This window comes from Diabrotica undecimpunctata, chromosome 1, assembly GCF_040954645.1.
Source record: "Diabrotica undecimpunctata isolate CICGRU chromosome 1, icDiaUnde3, whole genome shotgun sequence".
Lineage (NCBI taxonomy): Eukaryota > Metazoa > Arthropoda > Insecta > Coleoptera > Chrysomelidae > Diabrotica > Diabrotica undecimpunctata.
In genome coordinates, this window is record NC_092803.1 from 106,745,553 (window position 1) to 106,773,414 (window position 27,862).

Genomic DNA, 27,862 nt, shown 5'->3' on the forward strand with positions numbered 1-27,862 from the left:
TGCCGTCTGAATATCTCAGAGTAGTGCAAGACATGTATGATAGGTTTACAAATAGTGTTAGAACGAATGCAGGTGACTGTGAAAGTAGGGCTATGTCCACAGAGAAAGATACTTTAGACCTGCATGTGATTAACATATTATGGTCAGAAGTCGACATCCATATATATCCGGACATCCGTATACATCCATATGATACGGTGATATTTGTACTGCGACTACTACATTTCAGAATAAATTACTTCATTCCAAGATTAACTGAATTGATTGATCTAAGGCTGACTGATTGATTGAATAATCTGTTTTCTTTAATTGATTTATCCCTTTATTCTCCCAAATTTTACAGTCATGTTTCATAGGTGAAATTTTGTTAAACATTCTCTAAGTAACAGAATGATTCTAAATGTTAGTACAATAGACCTTGACTTATTTCTGTGGGCTTGGAGAATATTAGTAAACAAAGTGTAAAGTGACTATTGTAATTTTTTCAATTTTGCTATCTTTCTGTTCTTTACATGTACTGCACTATATTTTTTTTTGTTTTATGTATTATTTTGTAATATTTTAAATATAATTGTGTGGTAACCAATAGTAAATAAATTATTGTATTTTCTTATATTAAATGTATATTTGTATATTATGTGTGGATTTCCTTTATTTTGTGGATGTATCTGGATAATGCGAATACTGAAGAATAATTATGTATATTCATTTCATAATATTCCTTCTTTTTTTATATATACTACTTTCTATTTCTTTTTTGCCACACAGACTTTCCCAGTCGTTTTTAATAGGGAGTTTTTGTAACTACCTAACGTAACGTATCTCCCTATACGTAAAGAACTAACGTATCGAAGAAGATGAACGTTAAATTGAGAGTTAATGTTCTGTACGCAACGTAACGATGGTGTTGCCCTCATCGAATTAGTGATTAACTAATAAATTGTCAGTGCCAGTCTTGTCCTTGTCATTTAACCCTATTTTTGATATTCAAAAATAAATAACAAATATTTTTTTGAACAATTTTTAATTTTTGAGATGGACGCGATATTAAATGTAGGTGCCTTTATTGATGATGAAGAAGACGAAGACATAGAAGATGCCCTTCTTCTCCACATCTTGCACGACTATACGGTCGATTTAATTATGATACTGTTACGGACATACTTTTGGCATGGCCCACGTAACGGTTGCATTGCATCTCTAATACTCTTCTACAACATTTGCGATGTATCGAGTGCGAGAGAGAATAACCGGTCACGTAGGCGAATTAGAGGTGGGACAACACCAGAATATTCTAGAACATAGTAACTTTGTTATATATATGTAACGTTTTTAGGATTGAGTTTAGTTGATAAGAGAGTACCGAACTGTAAACTTATAAATAAATATATGTATATAAATTCGAACCGCTCGTTTTATTTAATCACGCTACAGTGGTGTTACGGTGTGAGTAAAAGAAATTCAGCAGTGACTTTTGAAAAAGACTTTTGAACTTTTGAAAAGTATTGTTCGTCGGGAACATCCGCGTAGTTCGGTAGTGATCTTTGTACGAAAAGAACATTTAAAAAGTACGTGTGTGCCTGACCAAAGATGCTGCTAGTACAACTTTCAGTAAAACAGTTGCGTGAGCAACTGGAAGAACGCGATGAAGACTGCAGCGGGTCCAAGAAGATACTCCAAGAACGACTAAAAACTGTTCTTAACAAGAATGGAGATGACCCAGAGACATTCCATTTTCAGTCAGCAGAAGAAGCAGTTTTAATGAAGATAGAAGAAACTTCTAAAAAAACTGATGATAAATTCGAGACTGTTTCCAAAAGATTCGATGAAACGTCTCAAATGATAGAAGAATCTTCTCGAAAGAATGATGAAAGATTCAATGAAACGTCTCAAATTATTAAAGAAATAGCTAGACAAAATGACGAGAAATTTGAAAATGTGTCTAGAAGATTCGATGAGACTTCTCAAATAATTAAAGAAGTATGTAATCAAAACAATGAGAAATTTGAAGAAGTCTCAAGAACATTCGATAAGATACAGAAAAATGTAAACGACAAGATAGAAGACGTAGAAGAGAAGATCAAACAATTAGAGACCATGATAACTAACACAAAAGTACTACCACCAGTTAATACAATAGCCTTAGATCCGGTAGTGAAAGAAGAATCACCTCGAGACGAAACGACACATAATATGAGATTCAAATTGCCACCATTTGATGGAAAGTCTTCTTGGTCCATATACCTTAGACAATTTGAAGCTATTGCGACAGTCAATCATTGGACAGAACAAGAAAAAGCTGTTTCCTTGACTGCTGCTTTACGAGGTGATGCTGCAGATATCCTAAGATCGATTCCTAAGGGTCAAGAAAAATGTTACCAGACCTTGTTTACCCGACTAGACAAACGTTATGGAGATGCCCATCTACAACAAGTCTACAAGGCGCAACTAAGAAGTAGAATTCAACGAGCAAGTGAAAATTTGCAAGAGTTTGAAGCAGATGTTGCTCGTATAGTGCGGTTGGCTTATCCGGAGGTACCAGACAACATTTTAGAAGAAATTGCTGTAGATACCTTCGTCAATGGGTTAAAAGAAAGCGAATTACAGAAAGCTTTACGACTAGCAAGACCGAAAGTTCTAGATGAAGCGCTCGCTATTGCCTTGGAACATGAAACAGCTAGTCAAACTTCACGGAGTCATCGAGTAAGAACCATTGAAGAAGGCGACGAACCAAACGATGAACGTCTGGAAGAAATGGTACGAAAAGTAGTTCGTAACACGATGCCGAAGAGACGCGAGCCCAGATGTTGGAATTGCGGTGACGTAGGTCATATTCGCCGTAATTGCAAGAAAATGATACAACAGTCGGAAAACTAGAACGGGTCGACAACAAGGGGCAACTGCCGACCTCGAGAAACACAGCCCCCATAGTAACTGTGAACATTACGTCCTCAGGTGGAATTCATAGCTTGTACATAGAGGGTCGTATCAATAATAAATGTAGATCGTTTTTGGTAGATACAGGTGCAACGAGAACTATTGCACGGCCAGAAGTAGTACGAGGCCATCTTAAATTATTGCCTGCAACAGTAAAGCTTAGAACAGCAACTGGTGAGATAATTAATACATATGGCGAGGCTAATATGTCAGTATCCATTGGCCAGACCACAGTGAAACATACAGTATTAATTGCAGAGATCTCCGATGAGTTCATATTGGGGATGGATTTACTAAGGAAAGTTGGGGCTGTATTGAATGTCAAAGATGGAGTTCTCGAGATCAGTGGTGAAGAGTTGCCGTTTCATGAAGACAAAGAAGATGTTATCAGCTTAATAACTACTTGTGACGTAACAATACCCGGTAATAGTGAGAAAATTTTGATGACCAGACCTGATGGTTACTGCCGAGAGGGAAGTTAAAGGATGGTCGAAGATGTGAATAATGCCGAGTTCCTAACAGCAAAAGCTTTGGTGAGAATTCGAGATGTCGTTCCTGTAAGAGTTATGAATTTAAAGGGAACTGCTATTAAGTTAAGTAAAAGAACTTTGATCGGACAGTGTGTTCCCGTGGCTTCGATTTGTTCCATGAATACTAATGAGAAACCGTCGAAATCTAAGTATCCAAAGGAGCTTGTTGAGACGATGATTAAAACGTGCCAAGATCTTGATGATGAACAAACTAAAAAAGTGAAGTCTATGCTGATAGAATTTCAAGATGTTTTTGCCATGGATAAGAAGGATAATGGCAAAACAAGCATAGTAAAGCATAAAATTAATACCGGAGACGCTCAGCCAATCAGACAACAACCTAGACGACTTCCATTTGCGAAAAGAGATGAAGCCGAAGACATCATCAAAGATATGAACAAACAAGGGGTAATTGAACCATCAAACAGTCCATGGACATCACCAGTAGTCCTAGTAAAAAAGAAAGATGATTCAACACGTTTTTGTATTGACTACCGACAGCTCAATGCAGTAACTAAAAAAGATAGTTATCCGTTGCCCAGAATAGACGATACTTTGGATACACTTTCTGGTTCTCGTTGGTTCTCCACACTCGATCTGAAAAGTGGATATTGGCAAGTAGACATGGAGCCAGCTGATCGTGAAAAAACCGCATTCTCGATAGGATCAGGGCTTTGGCAGTTCACAGTTATGCCCTTTGGTTTATGTAATGCCCCGGCCACATTTGAAAGATTAATGGATGCAGTTTTAAGAGGTCTAACATGGAAAACATGCCTGGTTTATTTGGATGATGTAATTGTAGTTGGAAGATCCTTCGATGAACATGCTAATAATCTAACAGAAGTCTTTCAACGATTGCGGGCAGCGAATCTGAAGTTGAGTCCGAAGAAATGTCACTTGTTTCGACGAGAAGTGAAGTACTTGGGACATATTGTAGCAAGTAATGGTGTAACAGCTGATCCTGAAAAACTTGCAGCAATTAAGGATTGGCCAGTACCAAGAGATAAACACGAAATTAGAAGTTTTCTTGGCCTATGTACATATTACCGCCGTTTTGTCAAAGGATTTGCCAATATCTCCAAGCCATTAACAAAGTTGACAGAAGAAGGCAAAGAATATACATGGAGCGAAGAGTGTCAAAGAGCTTTTGAACACTTACAAATGGCTCTGATTAGCGCACCGATATCCTCAATCAGACGGAATGGTCGAGAGAATGAACCGAACAATGGGTAAACACCTATCCAAGGTTGTATCAGAACATCAAAGAGATTGGGACCAGCATATTCATTTATTCCTAATGGCCTACCGCTCGGCCGTGAATGAAACTACAGGCCAGACTCCAACCTGCCTGATGTTAGGTCGTGAAGTTCGTTTGCCCTGCGACCTAGAGTTTGGCTGCAGACCTTCCGAAGAACATGTTGCAAGCGAAGAACATGTTGCAAGCGAAGATTATGTCGACCGCCTGAAGTTAAGAATGAACAACATTCATGAACTTGCCCGACAACACATCCAGATAGCCAGTGACAGAATGAAAGATCAATATGATTCTCGATGCAAGAGTGAAAGTTATGAAGTAGGTGATCTTGTTTGGCTTTATAATCCACAACGTCGTCGAGGCTTGTCTTCCAAACTACAAAGACAATGGGAAGGTCCGTATGAAATTAAAAAGAAAATAAATGACGTAATATACCGAATTAAGAAGTTGCCGAAAGGTAAACCAAAAGTAGTTCACATAAATCGTCTTGCACCATATGCTGGCTAAAATGAAACAAAAGAAGCACGAACCCTTCAACATGAGATCAAAGATGACCGGCGACCAAGCTTTAATGAATTTATGACAAATTACGCAGAGAGAAAGAGTGCTAGATTCGGCGTAACCACAGAAGTTCAGCAGGATCTTTTTAGTGTTCCGCATAACGTCTCTCTAGCCCACTGTGTTGCTCAAGATCTTGAGATGACTAAAGGAATCTCATCCGCATTTTATAAGAAATTCGGTCGTTTGGACGAGTTAAAAAACCAGCAGCCTAAAGTTGGAAGAGTACTGAGATTAGAAGATGGTTCTCGATCTTTGCTGTATATGGTGACCAGGAAGTCTTATACAGACAGGGCAAGCTACGAGGATATATGGCGTGATCTAACTAATTTGAAGAAAATTGTGTGCAATTACGACATCAAGAATTTGGCCTTACCCAAGATAGGCCAGGTACTAGATAATCTGGACTGGAAGATTGTCAGAAGCATGCTTGAAGTACTCTTCCGAGACACCGGCGTACGAATTACTGTGTGTTGCATTAACCCGATGAGATCGTATCCTTCAAAGTCAGTAGACTGTTATTTCTTTCTAAAGGGTTCATGCAGAGCTGGAGAGTCCTGTAGATTCCGCCATCCTGTGCCTACCTATAGAGTTGCTGATCGGGACGATCAGATTTAAGAGGGGAGCAGTGTTACGAACATACTTTTGGCATGGCCCACGTAACGGTTGCATTGCATCTCTAATACTCTTCTAGAACATTTGCGATGTATCGAGTGCGAGAGAGAATAACCGGTCACGTAGGCGAATTAGAGGTGGGACAACACCAGAATATTCTAGAACATAGTAACTTTGTTATATATATGTAACGTTTTTAGGATTGAGTTTAGTTGATAAGAGAGTACCGAACTGTAAACTTATAAATAAATATATGTATATAAATTCGAACCGCTCGTTTTATTTAATCACGCTACAATACCATGTCTGATATAAAATGTAAAAATATTTTTCGATTTTGGATTAAATTCCACCTTTCTGGATGGTCGTAAGGGTTCTTGCCTACGGCTTCCTTCAACAAGAACAAATCATCTTCATTGCTGTTGAAATGTGGATGTTGAATGTTGATATTTTGGTAATCGGGTAAGATCCCCTTGTGCATTCGGTTACCTTCGGCTCGATAGGGATGCGTATGAACGTAACGTACCAGCCCGTTACGTTAGGTAATACGTATCTAGATACGTTAGTTCAACCATTAATGCGCATACTTATGTCAAAAAGATACGTTACGTATACGTATTTGCTTGCACAAAAAATCTCTAATATCACAGTGAATTGTCCCTAATTTTTTTATAGATGCAGTATTACATAATAAAAGTTATTGATTCATTTATTACCTCAGTATTTGAGGTTTAAAATGTATTTAAAATTATATATTTTTATGTGATCTTTAATAACATTATCGATTAAACCTATCTAGTTTCCCACACTATTGAAAAGTGAAAAAAGAAGTTTTAAAAATGTGATTATTTTCAACATTTAAACAATTCAGCTGACAAGTGTATTCTTAAATAGTTGACATTTTAAAAATTCCTCACCTATTAATAATTCTGATGTTTTGGCAACGCTGTGGTGCTCTGACATCGTAAATCTTGAATGACGTGAATTGATTTTTATATGAAAAATTCTATAAAATAATAGGTAGTTGATATACAAGCTAATTAAAATAGCGTAGGTAGGTCCTTAAAAATTTTTCAACCATCTTGAATGGTTCATCCTATATGTTATAATATACAAAATAATTATGACATGAATAAAATAGCTATATTGTTTATTTTTCATATCTACCTTTCTCGATTAGAAATAAATTTGTTAGTCAATGGAAACATTTTCAATGATAAATGAAAAGTACAAATCGATTTTTCTCGAAAATGACACGTCATGTAGACGTCATATAAGAGCATAATTTTTGTATAAAAAATCTAAATTTGTTAAACATTATGTCAAAATTTTGAAATTTTGAAAGACAAAAAATCTATGAATAAAAATGTAAAATATCCCTTCGTACTCACTCCGAACGATTGGGTACATTCCACTAAATAAATTTACAGAATGTTAAAAGACAATCCTTTTGGAGATATTTGAATTAAACAGCTGTAGTTAATGCGCCATCTTTAAGGAGCTTCCAGTTCTCTTAGGAAGCAGAATTTCTTAATTTAACTATAATTTGGAAACGTCGAAACATCAAAAACAAATGTAAAATGTAATTTCCATTACAATCAATAATTGTTGTGTAATCCCATATAAATAGAATATTTAAGGGAGCTGTTATACAAACAGGGCGCATAATTAGTGGCGACAAACAATAAGAATCCTTAGGCGCATAATACATTACATAAAGAATTAAGACAATGGTTTTTGTAATCATCTGATGATGAATTTTACAAAGATGGTTGTTTTTCAATTTCCTTGATAAGTTCACCATCGAGGTGTTCCTTCACATATCGATACCCGTCTGTAGGCTAGCAAAAATAAGTTCCTATTGAAGCATGATACTATAACTAACAACTAACAAGATAGTCAACGCGCATGTTCTTGCATCTCTCTCGCACACCTGTGACGTAAACCCGAGACAACTTTAATGATGCCAAGTTAAATGCTCTATCTGTTGCTATCCTGTGTGCTTCAAAACGTAGTGAATGAGATTTTTATTTATTCATTGATGTAGTAAAGACTTTGTATATTATATTGTTATATAAATTTTGTGGTGAAAACATTCAGTTTACTGTGTTAATATCACTTAATTTATATATCGTACGCAACTTCCTCTCGACTACCTGTAGCTACTTTATAAAGAAGTATAATATTTAAACAATTATAATAAAAAAAGTAAATCTTTTTCGAAGTGTCGTTTTTTTGTGTTTCCTAGAGACAAACAAATGCGTAAAGTATGGGTCTTCAAGTGTTTTCAGCGAGACAAATTTAATGTAGAAACCGCGAGAATATGATCCAAACATTTTACAGAAGCTGACTATTGTTTAAAAAAAACTATAGTGGAATATTACTACTAATAGTATAATTAATTATGAAATTGTCACTGAAGAGATCTTTTCCTCGCTAAACATTCCTAGTGGTGATGCAGAAATTAATCCTGAAGATTTAATTGACAGTCATCAAGATTTTATTAATTCGAATATAAAAGAACTGGAATGGGATGAATTGTAAAATTTAGCCGGTTTCATTGCATTTAAGTTACAAAAAAAAAAGAAATACTTGGATATATTCCGGACGCTAACGATAAATCGTTTACTTGGGTAAACCACGTTTCTGAGGGTGGTTTACTCAAACCAACACTGGAATTTATAACTAAATGTAGTGAACTGGAATATATTTTTAGTAGTTATAATGGCAACAAATTAAAAATAACTAAAAATTATTTAAAAACCCAAATAGAAGCTGCAAAATATGTAAATGTTGCGAAGATGTAAAATTACTTTTTTTATATGTGAAATGTATTTTAAAATACTAATTCTAAATAAAAATATTAAAGATAATTATAATATCCGCAAGAGAAAAATCACGAAGATTGTAAAATAAATGTTTAAATGATATTCATAAAGTCTGAAGTATGACCTGCTTTTCCTTATATTTCAAATTATTTACATTTTACCGATTTTTTATATTTAATTTATGTTTTGTAGTAATATCTATTTTGTTTGTAATACACACAATCAAATCGAAGATTCATATATTTCTTTAATTAATTTTACAAATTACTAATTAATTTTCAAACCACGTTGTCACAGAAAGTAACTTGTTATGACTTCTTAGTGCAAGATATGACATCGAGGTATACTTACCGTTAATTGTTTAAGTTTCGAAGTTGTTCATTACAGTAATGGAACAACCTTGCCATATGATGAATCGTTAAAATAAGATCCACACAAGTCCCCTATCTTTGTCTCGCTATGACGTCATGCGCAAAGTCGATTAAAATTAGAACGGCAAGTGAGCATACCTTGTTTGTTATAGTATCATGCTATTGAAGCATCAACGACAATAAACGCGTTGCATAAAAGCACCAATTTAATTCAATCTACTCATAAAACGCCTGTCGCGACGCGTTTTCTAATTCCGGGCGACAGAATTTGAGAACGCCGCAACACAGGCATCGGACATTTCACCGACGTTATAAAAGGGCACATATAATATTTTTTGTCGCCGGTCGCGTGGCAACAAAAACGTGGCGTTCTTTAAAGGAATTGTCTTATACATATATGTACCTTTTATGAATCAGCGTCGATGAGCCGCTCGATGCCCGTGTCGCAGTGTTCTCAATTTCAAATTCTGTCGCCCGGTATTAGAGAACGCGTAGCAACAGGCAGGCGTTTTATAAGTGCGTTGAATTAAATTGATGCTTCGATACGATCTTATATTGCTAGCCTGCAGATGTGTATCGATGAGTGAAGACTTATGTTACCATGGAACACCTTGATGGTGATCTATTTATCAATTCATCATCAGATGATGATTACAAAAACCATTGTCTTAATTCTTAACCCTAGATTACCGGACATGGGTAAATTTTACGATCCGCATACTGCTTTAAGTATCTTCGGCTACTTACAGTCACCGCTCGGTCCTGGCCGCTCGTTACCTTCTAATTTAGTCGTTAGCTAGATAGTGTTGTGTGGAGTTGTACTATTTAAAATTTCTACAATATACCTAGTTTTCACACTTTCGTCGTCAATTTTACGAAGCTCCGGTATCTACGATAGTTTTATTAGTAGGTGTACATTTTTTTGGCTATTTCCATCGTCTTCGAATAAATTTCATAGAGGTAAGTTGTTAGCTCATTATTTTATTTTGTATCCTTGTATTAAATATAAATTTTGGAATTTACTATTTTATTTGGGAATGCAGCCAAAATTTTAGTTTGAAATTAACTTATTTGACGTTTCGACTTCCACTTTGGAAATCGTTTTTTGTAATCGGTATTTTGATAACGATTTCCGAAGTGGAAGTCGAAACGTCAAATAAATTAATTTCAAACTAACATTGTGGTTTTATTCCCAAATAAAATAGTAAATTACATAAGATGACCCAAAGAAATAGCTTCAGAACAATATATTTTTTTATTTCAGTAAAATGGATTCCAAAAGGCCACTGACAGAAAAAGAACTGGAAGAAGAGGCCGCGCGTATTATGATTGGTGAAGACTTTGACTCAGATCCCTTCGAAAACAGTAGCAGCGACTGGTAAGAAGATAATCTGGAGATAGAATCTTCACACTCAGATAATGAAGCTGTCGAAGATTTGATTGTATCTCCTTGTTCTAATGAACCGGCAGGACAAGGTGCCATTTCGGATATTGAGAAAGTTTCTAGGTCGATATCTGGAAAATCAAAGTAGGTAGTGGTCCCAACAAAAAAAAGTTTTAAGGGTAAGAATGGTCATAAGTGGTCGACCGAAGTTCCCCATAAATCAAGAAGGACAGCTGCAAGGAATCTTATTCACTTCGTATCAGGTCCCAGAGGTACCGCTAAACACTGTAATACTTTTAATGAACACTTCTTACATTTCTTTCCAAACATGCTATTTGAAATTATTTTGCAACATACAAATTCAGAAATTGTCAGACAAGCCGAGAAACATAATAATCATGAAAATGTGTCTCAAATATCAATTGAAGAATTAAGAGCCTTACTTGCAATTCTTGTCCTTTCTGTCCCAAAAAAAGATAACCATTTATCTGCAAAATATATGTTTAACACCTCCATTTCAGGAACGTTTTACAGAGCGTGTATGAGTTGTAATCGCTTTACATTTCTACTAAATTGTATAAGATTTGACGAAAAGCAAACAAGGCAAGAGAAACAAGTAAATGATCCTTTCACTCACATCCGCGAAATATGGGATATTTTCATTGATTTATGCCGCACTTCATATACTCCATCATATCTTACAATTGATGAGCAACTGCTAGGATTCCGGGGAAGATGTCCTTTCAGGATGTAATCCCCAATAAACCTTCAAATTACAGGATTAAGATTGTTATGTTATGTGATTCCTCCAGTAAATATATGTTGGATGCAAGTCCCGATTTGGGAAAAAACTAATACCAATGGTTTTCCACTAGCAGAGCATTATGTCAAAGAACTAACATCTGTCCACGGATCAAATCGGAACATAACCATGGACAACTGGTTTCAGTCAGTGAAACTAGTCGATTAACTGTTACAAGAGCCATATAAATTAACAGCATTTAGGTACTCTTCGCAAAAACAAAAAAGAAATTCCCACAGATATGTTGGCACTAAAAGATCGAAATGCAAACTTTTCGATGTTCTGTTTTGATCACAAGAAAACTTTATCTTACGTCCCTAAAAAACAGAAATTAGTTTTACTGCTTTCAACTTTGCACCGCAGAAGTACCAGAAGAAACAGGCAAGCCTATAATTATAAAAAATTACAATAACTCAAAATCAGGCGTAGATACTTTTGACCAAATGTGTTCCAACATGAGCTGTAACAGGAAAACCCGAAGATGGCCGTTGTGAGTATTTTATGATATGGTAATATGGTTAATATAGCCAGTATTAATTCCTATGTCATTTACACATACAACACATTAAAACGAGGTAAAAAGCCCGTCTCTCGGTACCAGTATATGGTTGATTTGAGCCAGTCTCCTGCCGAACCATGGATGAAACAAATATTCGCAACCGCTACTTTGATGACAACTATATATTGCCAAGTACGCAAGCATGCGATATGCGGTGAGCATCGTGGAAAAATTTGCACCGAGTGTTTAAAACATTAACCAATTCTATTATTTATCGTTTAAAATATGTTATTATAGTGATAAAAAATCTCTCCTGTTCAGATTTTGAATATACGTTTTGTAATTTACAAGGCATTTTTTATAGGTAGTAAAATTTATGATAGTCCGGTAATCACGTGCGGCTAAACAAGTCCGGTAATCTAGGGTTAATGTAGTGTATATGCGCCTAAGGATTCTTGTATTATTTATTGGGTGAACAAGCATATATTTGTATACCAAGTATATAACAAATGGATCCATTTTTTTATCAATACATACTTATTATAGCGCCTAACGGTGGTCACTGATCTATTTATTTAACAAATTTTATCTGAAAAGCAACAAGCACCAAAAAACGCCTTTTTTTTATTCCATTAAATTTTTCCATAAAATTAATCTTTTAATAATTTCCATAAGAATAATATACATTAATCCATATTTTTTATTCCATTAAAAAATATGTTTTTTTTTATTTTGTTGCTCAAAATTGCTCCATACTTACCTCTAAAAAATAAAAAATGTGAAGTTTGCCATTTTTTAAATACTTAAGCAATTGCAAGACAATGAATGACCTCAATATTAAATCATTGTAATTTTCAAATCACGACCTTCAGTTAATTACTTTTGTCAATAATAATACACAAAAATAGTTGAAAAACAATATTTGAAACTGATTACTATACTAATGACTGTTTGTGGTCAAAATAGAGAAAGAAATTAATATGAATATGTTTATATTGTAGGAAATAACTTATAACAAAATACAAACAATGGAACTTTTATTGTGGTTTATTCCCATATAAAATATTAATGAAAAAACATGCCACAAGAAAATAGTTTCAGAACCATAACATACTAGACAGTGAAATGTTTACAAAACATTTGTTTAGTAAAGTGATTTAATTGTTAAATATTTAAACCTTGAAGTATCTGATGATAACATTAAATTTAAATTTTAGTATAATATTACTCTAAAGAAGAAAAAGTGCAAATAAAAAAAGTTACCAAGAGGGTGAAGACCCTTTATCTTTAGAATGCTATGAATGGTAAAATTTAAAATAAAAGCAGACATAGTTTTGCCACACAATCCAGTTGTTATAAAGTTAAAGAAGACAAAATAATGAGGAAAGTGAATAAAATAGAGATTCGTAAATTGCAGTAATTTAGATATTCATATTAAGGCAATTGTTACCAGAAATCAAAAATTAAAATTCTGATAAACTATATATATATATATATATATATATATATATATATATATATGTAATGTATATACAACCGACGGTTCATTTATACTGTCGATGGTGACCTGATTGGCAGGTGGAGCAGAAGATATTTTCATTATGATCTCCATGTCGAAGGTAACCATATGCCGTCATCTCTTTTATTGAGACAATTTGTCCTTTTTTCAATTTCTATGGCTTTTCGAATAATTCTTGGTTTATAGAAGGGGTTGGGGGCTATGGGTCCAGAATTTTCAAAATCAATTTTGTGACCTGTATGAAGATGGTGTTGACCTAGAGCTGAAATTGAATCGGAAGTCTTCTATAAAGATATTGGCAATTACTGGAGATAGTGGAGAGCCCGTTGGGGCAGAGCCCATTGGGGCACCATTTATTTGCCTGTAGAATTGATTTTGGAAGATGAAATAAGTGTTGGACATACAATGTTTAATGAGAGATGAGTGGTCTTGCTGGATACTGTATTTGGTTTTCATTAATGTTTAGAGTTTCGTCTATAGGAATGTTTGTAAAGAGTGAAGCAATATCGAAACTTACTGGAAGACATCAATGAGGATGTTGAAAGCTCAGGACAATGATAATCAATACTGTTCAACCCCGAAGACTGTTGAGATTAATATTAATTCTTGTAATAGTACACTTGAGTGCAAAACAATCGACTCAAAAGCAATATTTGAGATTACACTTTCTGTTTCAATGTAAGAAGTAAAAAAATAAGAAGATGTAATGTGCAAACAATAAATTTATTATTGAACTTACAAAAACTGCTATTGCATTATTTGGAAGAAACATTATAAAAACAATATGCAATATGAACAGAGTTTCCAGATATTCATCATTGGAACTAATGCAAGAAAGACGTTATGAACAGAGAAATCATCAATAACAAAATGAATTTTTTTATTTTTCAGTATTTGATATTACCACCACTACTCCTAATTACACTTTCCTATCGATTTGGCATGGATCGGATGACTTTTCTAATAAATTCTTGAGGCATTGCTTCCCATTCATCATTAAGCGCAGCTCTCAATTCTGTTATCCTCCTTGGTGCATGATTCCTGTCCCGGACCCTTTGTTTAAGCTCATCCCAAACATGCTCTATTGGATTTATGTGCGGGCTTAACGCAGGCCAATTTATTGTGGGTATACTGATCTCAGTCAGATAGGTGGTGGTGACTCGTGCGGTATGACATCATGCATTATCGTGCATTAAAATAAAGGCATTACCAATAAATCCCGCGTATGGAACCACATGTTCCTACAAAATGTCTCTGATGTAACAATCCGCCGTTAAACCGCCTTCACGTCCTCTAGCAGGCACGAAAACTAACTCAGTTTTCCCATCCATGGAAATGCCTGCCCAAAACATACAAGAACCGCTTCAATATGACATAATTTCTCGTATACAAAATTGAGCAAATCGCTCTTTTGGCCTTCTATAGACTCGACGCCTCTTGTCGTTGCATTGTAGACAGATCCTACTTTGGTCGGAGAATAATACCTGACTCCATTGATAGTCGTCCCAATCCAGATGTTCGCGAGCAAATTCTAATGGCCATTGCTTCTGGGCTGCAGTTAGCTTGGGGCCCGTAGGTGCCCTTTTTGGTATCAGGTTGGCTGCCTTCAGTCTCCTTCTGACTGTCCAAACGCTGGTAACCAAACCTCGGACCTCTCTAAGCTCTTCTTTGAGATTAGTACCAGTCAAATGTCAATTTCTCAGAGATTTCGATACAAGAAATCGATCAACTCTCTCTGTTATTATTTGTTTACGGCCTTATCCTTTTCGGTGGACATAGTCACTAGTATCGTGGTACCGACGATACACTCAGGACACAGCAGATTGACTTAAATTTAGTCGATTTGCCACGGTCCTCTGGCTCAGGCCATCTCTCAATAATGCTACTGCTTGAGCTGCTTTGACGGATGTGGTGTCCATTTGTTATGCATTTGCGAACTTAAGTGACTGATGTGTTAGTGGATTGCTATGAAAATTGATGCGTACGATGTTAACCGAACACGTTAAGTCGGTGCATGTCGATTTCAATGAGTCAAATTCTGACCCCTCTCTGTGTCGCATTATTTATTTATAATACGTCATCCGATTTACCAAAAAACAAAACTTTTTTAAAACTCAATAATGAGGTTGATGATTGTACAGTAAATATTTTTAAATTTACATTTTTTAGATTGAAACAGCAGATGTACTTTCGCAAAATAATTTTGAGTCGATTATTTTGCACTCAAGTGTATTAACCTTAGCTCTAGGTTATATATATATATATATATATATATATATATATATATATATATATATATATATATATATATATACATATGTATTTCTATTTTTATCAAATTTCAATTGTGAGTAAAGTTATAAGCTGATTACTTCAAAACTGCCCAGTCTACACTTACATGTTTACTTTTGTTCCCTTAGATTCTTGGGTTTTGAATTTTGTATTATTTTATTTGTTTTATTTTATTGTCTGTAAAAACGAATGTTCTGTGTAAATATTATTGGACTAAATATTTTAGTCTGCATTGGGGCCGATGACCCGATTTCTTCCCTCATTCCATGCTTGATATTTTGGTGGAATATTTGGGCTACCATCTTGACAAAAACTGGTGAGATCAAAACAAAGAACCTAAGGTTAGCAAATAAGAAAAATATAACATTTAACCAGTTGTTTACTTTTAAAATTCCTGTCTGAAATATTTAAATAAATTTCCATTTATTACAAATCAAGATAATTTGTCTTTCTATTGTCAATCATCTAATATCTTACATTACAATTCTGTGGCTAAAGGACTAGTTTCCAAGCCAACTCTCCAAACACACACACACACACATATTGTCAATCATGTCCCCCTAATCGAGAAGTTAGGAAACACCAAACAGAAAAAGAGGGAGAGTAGGGTCGATATTTCGAAACGGTATCACCCACTGCGTTGATAATAGCTGTTAACATAAAAAAAACAGATAACATAAAAGACTGTTACTTTCATTAACATGAACAAATTACCAAAAAAAAAGGATTTAAATGTCTCGCATGTTCTATATTTTACTCATTGCCCAAAAATGAAAATGAGCAAGATGGAAAATCAACGTCTAAAATGACAGCTCAAAGCCCACCTTGTTTTTGTTACATTATTAATGATTTGTACCTCTACAAGAATAAAAAATATGTCAAAATAAACAAATGAATGACTGACATTCCGTACGCACATGCATAAAAACACGATTTACCGTATTTATAACACCCTTTCGACCAAGGACACACATAAACTGTCATCAAGTCCACTTACCCAAAATGAGGTTAATCTCGCTTTTTTCGCCAACGTATCACTTTCGGGACATGTCCCAGATCACAAAAGACACTTGACACATCCATTTTGCACCCCAGTATCCAACTTTAGGTTAATATCAACAAACAAATAACAAAGTTTTTATTAATTTAGAATAGGGCGAAGCCAGCGCTTAGAGCACGTACGCGCACTATCCGTAAGATCATATTTTGCCAGATGCGCATGCTCTTTTCCAGCTGATATGCGGGCTGTGTTGACAGATTTAACCGTTGTATAAGAATTCTTTATGGATAAAATGTTTGGTATTCCAAATATTATAGTTTAATCTAAAAATAAAATATAGCATAACTTTAATAATAATTCAACATTTATTTTAGTTATAAATATTTTCAATATAAATATCCTCTTTGATTTTTATTAAATACAACATTCTCTTGTCTGGCTGACAGCGCTTTCAAAAAATCAATAATAGCCTTTTTGTCCGCTCTAGTGAGTACCTATATATGTAATGCTTATTTTTAGTTTCTGTTTGCTTTATGATTATTTGTCTTTCTTAGGAAAAACCTAGGAAGCTGTAGGTAGCCTAGAAACCTGTAGGAAGATTTTCCTAAACTGTCTCAATCTTTACTTTGTCTAATATAAATACCATTGATTTTTAATTCAATGGTTTGTTCTCAATCAATTCAGACGTACATCTAAGGATTTTCTTTTCTGAAACCAATGTTTTGCAATATGTATACGTATCTTAAATTTTTAATAATTTAATTTTTCTATAGTCACTTCGTTCCGACTTATACGTACCTATATACTTATACTGCTACATCTTCATCGTCAAACGATCTTTCTTGATATTTGGGCTTTAAGTACCTATGTATATAACTGAAAAACTTTACTTGATAGAAATCCATCAGTGTATGAAATAATATTTGAAAAATGTCCGTTTTGTTGACTTATATGTAACATATTTCGCCGCGCTACGATTTCTTCAGATATTAAGGTACCTCTTTTTTCTGGAATCAGTTCTCTATACCGCTCACCTTTCAGCCAATTAAATTATGCATTAGGTACCTACTTTTAACATAACATTGAAAAATACAATTTTATGGTTGGGCAATGAACTGATAATAGCGTGTATATTGTTATATCTGGTATTTGTCCTACTTCTAAAATTCTATTGGACAAATCTATGAGCTAAATTTTTCTAACTCCTAGACTGAACCTAAAAATAATCATTACTAAAATAAAATCATGTTTCTCTTAGTTTGTACTCACGTTTGTCTATAGATTCATTCATGAGATTTCACATTTTTTCATGTGAGTAACGGAAAACAACAACGCAGTAATTAAATATATTCTTGTTTTTAGAGAGTATTACAATTTGCCTAGATCTGTTCGTTTCTTTATGTTCTTACTGTTTGTTATTCTTTTTGTGCACTGTTATTATTTTAGTCTACTTTTAAATGTACTTTTTTTCTAATTTTCTGGTTTCATCATTCAGTTCTTTTAACTTGTATATATATATATATATATATATATATATATATATATATATATATATATATATATATATATATATATATATATATATATATATATATATATATATATATATATATATATATATATATATATATATATATATGTAGAATGTAGAAGGGAAGACAATCTCGTCAAAATAACAAGAGATACATTACCGCACGGAAGAAGGACGATAAAATGCAGAAGATAAAAACGATCAGAAAGTTTACCATTTATATTGTCTGTACTTACCTTTACAGCACAAATAAAATGCATACACATTTATTAATTATGTAGCTTTGTATTTTAAGTTTTTTAAGGTACTATTACCAATAAGTTCAAGACAAAAATAGCAAATTAATATATACAAAATATTTTTTATTGATGTTTGAAATTGTTTGGATTAAATTATATTTATAGCTAGATCTTCAAATAATATCTGATTATTGGCAACATCGGCAAACGCCATCATTGAACATTGACTGGCGAATGCATGTGCATTCTTACGTAGACATTGCATGAGGTTTATTCAAATTTCACGTTGTTTACTATTTATCTGTTTATTTATTTCATTTCTTGTATTTATTCCATTCCTTTTAGAATTCTACTGCATATACCAGAACTTTGGTATCGCACAAACAAATAATTCAGTTGATTTTACAGAAGATGCACACTTTTATTTCGATTAGGTATACAGGATCGTAACAAAAAAGTTATATGAAAGTTAAACAATTTTATTTAAATATTAAATATTTTAGTAATAAACCTTTTGTTTAAATCTATTTTCATGATGTAGATGGACACCAAATTGAAATCGAAACAAAAAAAGCAAATTAAAATATCATTTCATTGGGATTTCTTTGTGGTTGTTGACAAAAACTTGATGGTTCTGTTTTTTTTTTGTAAAAGGAGGCTTATACTTGTCCTATCCATTTTACTTTGTACGTGTTTGTGAAGTAAAAGTTTCATCATATGGTATTTACTTAAGCGCTTCCTATCTTTAAATTTCAATAAAACAAAGTTACGTGTAAGATATTATCGAAATTTTTTAATCGTTTAAATGGCCTCACAATGCTATTACCCATGGAATATATCGCTCCATTTATTCAAGAACGTCATAACTCAAAAATCAACATTGTGTCAATATCGTGGTTTAAAGATTATTGGTTTTTTTACTTGCTGATATTCCTTTAATTTTGCAAACAAATTAAAAGCTTTTATTATGGTTTGATGACTTAAAGGACACTAGTTAACTGGTACTAGAGACTTTCTCTTGGATTGACAAACTTTTGAATGACAACTATTTGTGTCTTTCCTCTTTAAAAAAATATGCATTTTTTTATTATTATGGTAAAACTTTTTCGTCTTATATTAAAATGTGACTTTCTGTAAAAAAAATATTTAAATTGATTTAATAATGTGACACTAAAATAAAGTTAAAATAAACAAAAAAATCTTTTATTTTTTATTAAAAAAGTACAAGATACAAAGTACAACATACAAATAGTAAATGGCACTTACAAGTTATTATAAAAATCTGCAAACATGAGGGAATGCCTACATTTTCCCGTAATCTTGAAGATCACACCTCTTACGCTCACTAACTTTTATCTTAGATTTGTATGCAGGATCAATGTCACTGTTTTGATAGTCATTTCTGAAAAGTCTGCCTGAGAGTACGAAGTTTTATAAAAAACTGTAAATGGATCATTTTTATCAATTTTTATAATTTTTATATCGCTTATTTTTTCTTCACCAACGAAATTTCCAATCCTTCCCTGTAAATCTTTTAGATCGAAAAAATCCTTATAAGTTCGAATTAAAGTTGTGTATTCGTTAGGTAAGTATATAGGGCTTGATTTTAAGTAACGCTTTACTTGCCGTTCGATTACAAAATGAGCACAATCCCCCTCGTTCTGCGTATGTCCTGTTACCAGGAATTTATGACATATAGATTTAATATTCGGATACTTTTTATCATCGCAATTATCTGAGAAAAAAACAAGTTCAAGATCATCGCATTTAGATCTATCCTTTAATATGTGCTCTATATAGCTTAACAAGCAAGATCCTATCTCATTTGCTCCTCGATTGCCATTTGTCTCATCCCAGACATAACAGAAACATTCATCTAAATTTGCGTTTCCTTTCATTTCGTAAATAGTAAAATTTAAAACGTTTAATTTGTTGCCGAATATATAATTGTTGCTAATTTTTATTTTATCGTTGTTTTTCTCTAATCGTGACAAATCCTTTTCCATGATATGGTTTTCGTAGTCAGTCATTAGTTCCTCTTTTTGAGTGTCTGAGGCATTATCATAGGAAACACACAACGAACATTGGTCCTTTTTAGGAGTGAAGAAAGAAATATTAAAGTTGTTGTTAAAAACTTGGTGATAAATAAGATACTGTTACGAACATACTTTTGGCATGGCCCAGGTAACGGTTGCATTGCATCTCTAATACTCTTCGAAAACATTCGCGATGTATCGAGTGCGAGAGAGAATAGCCGGTCACGTAGGCGAATTAGAGGTGGGACAACGCCAGAATATTCTAGAACATAGTAACTTTGTTATATATATGTAACGTTTTTAGGAGTGAGTTTAGTTGATAAGAGAGTACCGAACTGTAAAGTTATAAATAAATATATGTATATAAATTCGAACCGCTCGTTTTATTTAATCACGCTACAGTTGGTGTTACGGTGTGAGTAAAAAAGAAATAAATTCAGCAGTGACTTTTGAAAAAGACTTTTGAACTTTTGAAAAGTGTTGCTCGTCGGGAACATCCGCGTAGATCGGTAGTGATCTTTGTACGAAAGAACATTTAAAAAGTACGTGTGTGCCTGACCAAAGATGCTGCTAGTAGAACTTTCAGTAAAACAGTTGCGTGAGCAACTAGAAGAACGCGATGAAGACTGCAGCGGGTCCAAAAAGAAGAAGGTTCAAGAAGGTTCAAGAAAGACTAAAGACTGTGCTCAACAAGAATGGAGACGACCCAGAGACATTCCAGTTTCAATCAGCAGAAGAAGCCGTTTTAACTAAAATAATTGATGGAAAATTCGAGAATGTTTCTAAAAGATTCGATGAAACGTCTCAAATGATAAAAGAATCTTCTAAAAAAAATGATGATAAATTCGAGACTGTTTCCAAAAGATTCGATGAAACGTCTCAAATGATTGAAGAATCTTCTCGAAAGAATGATGAAAGATTCAATGAAACGTCTCAAACTATTAAAGAAATAGCTAGACAAAACGACGAGAAATTCGAAAATATGTCTAGAAGATTCGACGAAGTATGTAATCAAAACAATGACAAATTTGAAGAAGTCACAAGAACATTCGATAAAGTAGAAGAGAAGATCAAACAGTTAGAGAGCATGATAACTAATACAAAAGTGCTACCACCAGTTAACACAATAGCCTTAGATCCGGTAGTGAAAGAAGAATCACCTAGAGACGAAACGACACATAATATGAGATTCAAATTGCCACCATTTGATGGAAAGTCTTCTTGGTCCATATACCTTAGACAATTTGAAGCTATTGCGACAGCCAATCATTGGACAGAACAAGAAAAAGCTGTTTCCTTGACTGCTGCTTTACGAGGTGATGCTGCAGATATCCTAAGATCGATTCCTAAGGGTCAAAAAAAAATGTTACCAGACCTTGTTTACCCGACTAGACAAACGTTATGGAGATGCCCATCTACAACAAGTCTACAAGGCGCAACTAAGAAGTAGAATTCAACGAGCAAGTGAAAATTTGCAAGAGTTTGAAGCAGATGTTGCTCGTTTAGTGCGGTTGGCTTATCCGGAGGTACCAGACAACATTTTGGAAGAAATTGCTGTAGATACCTTCGTCAATGGGTTAAAAGAAAGTGAATTACAGAAAGCTTTACGACTAGCAAGACCAAAAGTTCTAGATGAAGCGCTCGCTATTGCCTTGGAATATGAAACAGCTAGTCAAACTTCACGAAGTCATCGAGTAAGAACCATTGAAGAAGGCGACGAACCAAACGATGAACGTCTGGAAGAAATGGTACGAAAAGTAGTTCGTAACACGATGCCGAATATGTTGCCAGATGTTGGAATTGCGGTGACGTAGGTCATATTCGCCGTAATTGCAAGAAAATGATACAACAGTCGGAAAACTAGAACGGGTCGACAACAAGGGGCAACTGCCGACCTCGAGAAACACAGCCCCCATAGTAACTGTGAACATTACGTCCTCAGGTGGAATTCATAGCTTGTACATAGAGGGTCGTATCAATAATAAATGTAGATCGTTTTTGGTAGATACAGGTGCAACGAGAACTATTGCACGGCCAGAAGTAGTACGAGGCCATCTTAAATTATTGCCTGCAACAGTAAAGCTTAGAACAGCAACTGGTGAGATAATTAATACATATGGCGAGGCTAATATGACAGTATCCATTGGCCAGACCACAGTGAAACATACAGTATTAACTGCAGAGATCTCCGATGAGTTCATATTGGGGATGAATTTACTAAGGAAAGTTGGGGCTGTATTGAATGTCAAATATGGAGTTCTCGAGATCAGTGGTGAAAAGTAGCCGTTTCATGAAGACAAAGATGTTATCAGCTTAATAACTACTTGTGACGTAACAATACCCGGTAATAGTGAGAAAATTTTGATGACCAGACCTGATGGTTACTGCCGAGAGGGAAGTTAAAGGATGGTCGAAGATGTGAATAATGCCGAGTTCCTAACGGCAAAAGCTTTGGTGAGAATTCGAGATGTCGTTCCTGTAAGAGTTATGAATTTAAAGGGAACTGCTATTAAGTTAAGTAAAAAAACTTTGATCGGACAGTGTGTTCCCGTGGCTTCGATTTGTTCCATGAATACTAATGAGAAACCGTCGAAATCTAAGTATCCAAAGGAGCTTGTTGAGACGATGATTAAAACGTGCCAAGATCTTGATGATGAACGAACTAAAAAAGTGAAGTCTATGCTGATAGAATTTCAAGATGTTTTTGCCATGGATAAGAAGGATAATGGCAAAACAAGCATAGTAAAGCATAAAATTAATACCGGAGACGCTCAGCCAATCAGACAACAACCTAGACGACTTCCATTTGCGAAAAGAGATGAAGCCGAAGACATCATCAAAGATATGAACAAACAAGGGGTAATTGAACCATCAAACAGTCCATGGACATCACCAGTAGTCCTAGTAAAGAAGAAAGATGGTTCAACACGTTTTTGTATTGACTACCGACAGCTCAATGCAGTAACTAAAAAAGATAGTTATCCTTTGCCCAGAATAGACGATACTTTGGATACACTTTCTGGTTCTCGTTGGTTCTCCACACTCGATCTGAAAAGTGGATATTAGCAAGTAGACATGGAGCCAGCCGATCGTGAAAAAAACGCATTCTCGATAGGATCAGGGCTTTGTCAGTTCACAGTTATGCCCTTTGGTTTATGTAATGCCCCGGCCACATTTGAAAGATTAATGGATGCAGTTTTAAGAGGTCTCACATGGAAAACATGCCTGGTTTATTTGGATGATGTAATTGTAGTTGGAAGATCCTTCGATGAACATGCCAATAATCTAACAGAAGTCTTTCAACGATTGCGGACAGCGAATCTGAAGTTGAGTCCGAGGAAATGTCACTTGTTTCGACGAGAAGTGAAGTACTTGGGACATATTGTAGCAAGTAATGGTGTAACAGCTGATCCTGAGAAACTTGCAGCAATTAAGGAGTGGCCAGTACCAAGAGATAAACACGAAATTAGAAGTTTTCTTGGCCTATGTACATATTATCGACGTTTTGTCAAAGGATTTGCCAACATCTCCAAGCCATTAACAAAGTTGACAGAAGAAGGCAAAGAATATACATGGAGCGAAGAGTGTCAAAGAGCTTTCAAACACTTACAAATGGCTCTGATCAGCGCACCGATTTTAAGCTACCCTAGACAGGCAGGAAAATTTGTGTTGGACACCGATGCAAGCAACAGTGCAATAGAAGCTGTTCTTTCCCAAATCCAAGATGGGCAGGAGAAAGTCATCGCTTACTTTAGCAAAGTCTTGTCAAAACCAGAAAGAAACTATTGCGTTACTAGGAGAGAATTGCTAGGCGTAGTGAAGGCTTGTGAGCATTTCCATAAATACTTGTATGGCAGAAAGTTTCTTCTTCGCACTCATCACGCTGCTCTAAAATGGCTCCTACAATTTCGTAATCCAGAGGGCCAGATGGCAAGATGGTTAGAACGATTACAAGAATATGATTACGAGATCGAACACAGGGCTGGCAGAGTTCATTCAAATGCTGATGCCCTTTCGAGACGACCATGTAGTGCAAATTGTAATCACTGTCTTAAATTAGAAGAACGACTTTGCCCCGTGAGACGAACCACCGTCATTAATGATCAATGGCAACCTCAACAGCTACAAGACGCTCAAGCAGATGATCCATGTATAAAAAGAGTATTAGATTGGATGCGTCGAAGTGAAAGACCTTCTTGGCAAGACATTAGTGCATGTAGTCCGGAAGTCAAGTGTTACTGGAGCCAATGGAATTGCCTAGTGCTGAAAGATGATCTTCTGTATAGAATCTTTGAGAACGATGATGGTACAGAAACTAAGCTTCAGTTGATTGTACCTAAAAGTAAAGTGTCAGAAGTATTGCGTCAGTTGCATGACGGTGCATCAGGTGGACACTTTGGTATCACGAAGACTCTGCAAAAGGTTCGAGAACGGTTCTATTGGGTGAACTGTAAAGATGATGTAAGAAGATGGTGCCGGAAATGTGAACTGTGTGCAACCAGTAATGGTCCAGTTGGTAAAAAGAGGGCACCCATGAGACAGTACAATGTTGGTAGTCCTATGGAAAGAGTAGCAATCGACATTGCAGGTCCACTTCCAGAGACAAATGATGGAAACAAATATATCCTGGTAGCCATGGATTATTTTACGAAATGGACTGAGGCCTATGCGATACCAAATCAAGAAGCTGCTACCGTGCAGAGGTACTTGTTAAAGAATTCTTTAGCCGATTTGGTGTTCCTTTAGAGATCCACTCCGACCAAGGGCGAAACTTCGAGTCAACCCTTTTCCAAAACGTTTGTAAATTGATTGGTGTCAATAAGACCAGAACGACACCCCTGCATCCTCAATCAGATGGAATGGTCGAGAGAATGAACCGAACAATGGGTAAACACCTGTCCAACTGTCCAACTACAAACATTTTTGTATTTTGAGAACGATTTCCGAAGTGGAAATTGAAACGTCAATAAACGTATTTTAACCTTTAATTGTGGCTTATTCCCAGTTACATAGTAATTAATTCCCATCGACTCGCCTCGAACTTTCGAAATGTTGTTTTTTTTGGAAGCTTCCGTTCAGGTCTCGCACAATCTACAACATAACAGAATTAGTCATAATATTTACAGTTATTTTAGGCCAGGATATTTATCGTCGTAACAATATGTATATAAATTCGAACCGCTCGTTTTATTTAATCACGCTACAATACTTTCCATAAGTAATGTTCTTTTGTTTACATTCCTCAACATAATCGCGATATAAATCAGCAAGCGACTTACCACCTTTTATGTACTCACCATTGGACCGACTTCTTGTATAATGACTTTCGATCCGAGGAATGCTATTTATGTGGCGTTTCATTTCTTCTCTAATGTTGTCATGAAGTTTTCGGTGGTTTTTATGTTTACCTCTACGATCATTTTCTAATATTTCAATTTCCGTGCGCTTTTATACAACTGTACGAATTGGTCTGTCTGTGATATTCATCTACAAAAACATGCTTTCAGTATAAAGAACCAATTTTTTACTTTTAAGATCGTTCCTGTCATTACCAGAAGAGCTTGATGTTGACTCGCTACATTTTTCTTCAAGTTCAACTTTTTTCCAAATACTATCGCCGTCTACATTTTTGTCGAAAGCCAACTTTATCAATAACTTACTAAATATAGCCGACTCTGTTACTATCACCGTTTCCAAGATAGCAACCTAGTGGCCAATAAAATAGTTGCTTCCCTGTATATAAATTTAAAAAATATGTATAACAGAATTTTAGTTTATTCTGTATCTTTGTACATTAAATCGGATAGGAAACAAGACACAATTTATTAAAAATACCAGTTTTTATAAAGAACAACGACAAAATCTAAATCAATTTACAGTAAGCATAAAATGTAGTTACAATTTACAAGCATTTTTACGAAATAAATACCACATTAAATTTATTCCCAAGCGACCCAATTGTTTTTATGACGTACTTCCACAAAATCACTTTAACACTTGTTGTACCTTAACGACACTTTTTTGTGTTGCGACTATATTCCATAAAATTAAGTGTGGAACAACAGCTTCGCTTGCGAGTTAAGTTAGAACTGTCGCTCTCGCTCTCGCTCTTCCGCATGACGAATTAGTTCATTCAGTGACATCTGAGACGACACTATTGCCATCTGTTGGTAATGTTACGATAAATATCCTGGCCTAAAAATAACTGTAAAATATATGATGACTAATTCTAATATGTTTTAGATTTTACGAGAGGCTTCTATGTACCTGAACGACCTTCCAGAATAAGGTCGAACCGATGCGAAGGAAATCCAGTTTGCCTTTACCGTTTCGCCGTCGTCTACTCAAGAAAGTTTTAGACTTTTCGAGTCTAACGGTACTGAGTATATAACAGGACATTTTATTTGGAAGAAGTTAGTTAATAAAGAAGATTCGCGCCCGCGATAAATGTTACGTTCGCTTTTTAATAAATTATGCTTATAAAAGACATTATAAATTAAAGACATAACAATTAATAAATTCACAACAAGTGGTGCAGAAGTGTGATATAAAATAAATTGTGAAAATGGCTACGATTTATGAGCTCACAGTTACGGATTTAAGAAGGCATCTTGAAGATAGGGAATTAGCTTCTACCGGGAAAAAGGCTGATTTAGTCCAACGACTAAAGAACGCTTTAAAAGAAGAAGGTTTGGATCCGGAAACTTATATATTCGAAGACAAGCATGATGCTGTCCTCTCGTCGATTTCGAAAGTTTCTGGTGATGTAGCCAAAGTTTCTGGTGACATCGCATCATTAGAGAACAAAGTTTCTGGTGACATCGCATCATTGGAGAACAAAGTGTCCGGCGACATCGCTTCTTTAGAAAGCAAAGTTTCTAACGAGATTTCTTCGCTGGAAAGCAAAGTCTCTGCTAATATCTCTTTGGAAATCTCTAAAGTAACTTCTGAGATGTCTGCCCTCGACGATAGAATGTCTTCGCTAAAAAACCAAGTTGCTGCCGATATGTCGGCCTTCGAAGAAAAGATTAAAGAGATAGAAAGGAAGATGGAGGAAACCGGGACAGCAGAGAGAGGAAACAATCCAATTACAGTGGAGACAAAAGAAGACGAGACGAAATGTAAGTTGGAAACACGGCCGAAATTTGAAGGAAGTGGAGGTTCTGTCCATGTGAAAGTCCCAACTTTCGACGGAAAATCATCATGGAACAACTACATGAAACAGTTCGAATCAGCCGCAAGAGCAAATGGATGGTCTGAAAAAGAAAAGGCTGTAAATCTGACTATCGCTCTTCGAGGAGATGCCTTAGATGTGCTTCAGACCATAGCCCTAGAGGAGACCGATGATTTCGAACAACTGAAGAAGAGGTTAAATATGCGATATGGCCACGAACATTTGGAGCATGTATATCAGTCACAGCTTAAAAATCGTAGACAGAAGAAAGATGAGGCTCTTCAAGAATATG

The 27,862-nt window shown here is 35.0% G+C and overlaps 1 protein-coding gene across 1 annotated transcript in view; it reads right to left on the reverse strand.

Moving 5' to 3' along the window:
• Positions 1-16,782, reverse strand: part of LOC140451951 (uncharacterized) — a 139,118-nt gene extending 122,336 nt beyond the window's left edge. Inside the window, exon 1 of the mRNA XM_072545939.1 lies at positions 16,588-16,782. The gene's annotated coding sequence lies outside the window, so the exon portion shown is untranslated. The remainder of the gene's footprint in view (positions 1-16,587) is intronic.
• Between the last annotated feature and the right edge of the window lie 11,080 nt (positions 16,783-27,862).